Genomic DNA, 3,075 nt, shown 5'->3' with positions numbered 1-3,075 from the left:
GAGTTCAAATTCTAGACAGAATGAAAATGAATGAATCTGATAAAATGAAGATTATCTCTGATTCAGTGAAGCCTTGTATACAAGCCTCTGTCTAAGATGGTGCAAGGTCTCCTTCATGTTCTTTGCGCAGACACAAACTTTTAATGTAATGCTTTATTCTTTGCATTCGCTACCCTTATGCTGATTCCTGTGCCTCTCTCTCTTCCTTCATCTTCTGAGATTCTTGTCCTCTGAACAATCCAAGATGGTTGATGCTCACCATATTAATTTCTGTAACTATTCCTATCCATTCTCTCTCCTGGAAGGTTCTTGATTAGATAACGGGAGAAAAATGTGTTATTCTTTATTTTAAAAGGCCTGGTTCAAATCCCAGCTCTTATATTTACTCTTAGTTTGACAAGAAAGTTACTTAATCTCTTTGAGCTTTAGCTTCCTTGCTTTAAAACTGGGTGATGAAAATGATTTTGTTGTGTGGTCTTTGGAGGGATATTACATGAGATTGTATGCAAAGTGCTCATTATGTTAGCTCCTGTTCCTCCCCTTCTGTCAGTGCTTACTTGTCTCATCTAGTACCCAGATCAAATGTCGCTATTTCTCATTAAATTTCTCTTTTATCATTTTCTTTGTTGAGACATTTATTTGATGTGTATGCCTAGTTTTTCAATAAAGGAAGGCCAAGATATACATTTTTTAATCTTTCCTATCACAGTTTCCAGGTCTTAATTGAGAGGTACAATGGCTAACGATAATCAACTCCAGGTTTGAATACCAGCTCACTACCTGTGGAAACTTACACAGGTTGCTTAACTTCTCTGTCCCTCTTATACTCACCTGTAAATAAGGATAATGTTAACGTGCAACTTCATTAATTTTCTATGAAGATTAAATGCGTTATGAAATTTGAACATTATCTGGCACATACTAAAGCCTCAAAACACAAACAAATACTGGCTATTATTATTGCCACTGTTACTAGTATTATTATATCCATGTTTATAACTAATAGTTACTCTGTAACTACCTAAGAACAATTCAACCAATAGAAAAGAAATGCATCCATATTATGAATTTTCATACACAGCCTTAATGAGATTTATCTCACATACCTCACATCTGAACAGGAGAGATGTGTTCTTTAGGAGCCTGCCCATATGTAAATCTTACTATTTTTATGAAAGCACGTCACAAAATGTCTGTACTAACATGACAGTGAATTCCAAATAAAACTTAAAGGGCATTAAATTACATTGATGGAAATAGCTTGAGAAAAATCTTATGGATTCAATGGCAATGTGTCTATAAATCAGTCACCCACGATGACAATATGTACTGTGAAAGAGGATGATGCATCTCATGTGAGGTGGGAAAATTGCTTGAGAGATAAACAATAATATGCTATATAAATATCAACACATTCTTCAAAGATGCTGCCCTTATCTTTTCCATGATATTTTATTCTTTCCCACTTTTCTCAACATAAATAAGACCATTTCTTCATTTATGGGCACAAGGAAACATATCTAGGTAGTAAATGGAATAAGCATTTTATTTTTATTAGACATGATTAATCCAAAAAGCCATTTGAGTCAGCATAATGTTGCTGGCTGTATCAAATAAACGCCTAAACTGGAGTGGCTTAACATGACAAGAGTTTATTTGTCATTTGTGTTCAGCTCATTAAGGATGTTCCTGATTCATGGGCAGCTTTCTTCCTCAAAATGATTCCTTCTACTGTGAATATTGGTGACTCCTAGGGCCATAGATTTCTCTGCATTGCAGTTAAAAAGAGAGAAATGAAAGGCAGAGGAGTTTAGAGAAGACACTTCTCTTTCTCACTATCTTGTCCCTAAAATGATACGACATTTCTGCTCCTACTCAGTTGGCAAAAACTAGTCATATCATCCTACTGAAATGCAAGCAGGTGGTGGTCGTGAAGGCTATACATTTAGCACCCTACTGGGAAGCCATTTCCAATGGCTTTGTTCCAAACCACAGCAAAGAGGGCATGAATCTTGGTAGATGATGGGCTCTTTCTGCCACATTTAAGTTGGCTGGATACTCTGAAGAAGATACTAGGAAAATGAACCTAAGGGTACTGTCAATTACTTAATAATACTAGTTCTAAGGGACAGAAACAAAAACCAAATGAAAGGAATCCCTTAAGAAACTTTGATCCATCTTCTAAGAGGATCCCTTCTTTTCTCTCCTTACCCCAAAGCATTATAGGATATAGGGATGAGAAGGATGCTGGACTGCTTTTAGACTATGTATACTCTATGACCTTCTAAGGATGACATCTTAGACCATCTGGGGAGCTATGGCAAAATACCACTGACTGGGTGGCTTATAAACAACAGAAATATATTTCTCACAGTCCGGAGGCTGGGAAGTCCAAGATCAAGGCAACGGCAGCTTCAGTGTCTCTAGAAGGCCAATTTTCTGCTTCATGGATGATATCTACATGCTGAGCTCTCACATGTCAGAATGGGATAGCTAGCTCCCTGAGGTCTCCTTTATTAGGGCACTAATCCCATTCATGAGGGTTTCACGCTCATGATTCAATCTTCCCCAAATCCCACCTCCTGATACCATCACCCTAGGTATTTTAGATACTGTCAAGGGCTACGGCTGTCATATATAAATCTGGGGTTGACACAGCATGTAGACCATAGCAGATAGAAAAGAAACTATTCTGGAAAGTGTTAAGTTACCTTTCAAGACCTGTAGCAATCTTCTGCAGAAGATTTAGGCTAGTAATTTTCAGCAAAGCAAATCACAGCTAATCTTTTAATCTTTTGAGACATAATTTTTTTTTTTTTGTTACTTATACTGAAAGGATTGCATGGGAAATTTTATAAAGCCTTTCCAGTAATAAAGATCAGTGAATTAAATAATGATGGGGAATAAAAGAGAAGGAGAAATAGTATAAAAAGAAGTAGTAAATATCAGCTATTTAGACTTGGTTCATTGATATAAAAAGAAAACTTTTGCCTTAGAACACTTAAAAAATAAATCACAATTTCCCAGTCCTATCTGGATTCACTTCGTCCTACTGAAAATATTTATTAATGAAAC

General features: G+C 36.3%; 1 protein-coding gene across 1 annotated transcript in view; it reads right to left on the bottom strand.

Moving 5' to 3' along the window:
• Window positions 1–3,075, bottom strand: part of GRM7 (glutamate receptor, metabotropic 7) — a 1,039,395-nt gene that overhangs the window by 793,226 nt on the left and 243,094 nt on the right. The window lies entirely within an intron of this gene.

Source organism: Propithecus coquereli, unplaced genomic scaffold (genome assembly GCF_000956105.1).
Source record: "Propithecus coquereli isolate 6110/MARCELLA unplaced genomic scaffold, Pcoq_1.0 Scaffold60, whole genome shotgun sequence".
Classification (NCBI taxonomy): Eukaryota; Metazoa; Chordata; class Mammalia; order Primates; family Indriidae; genus Propithecus; species Propithecus coquereli.
Note: the sequence above shows the minus strand (reverse complement) of the source record. Positions and strands in the feature narration are given on the sequence as shown.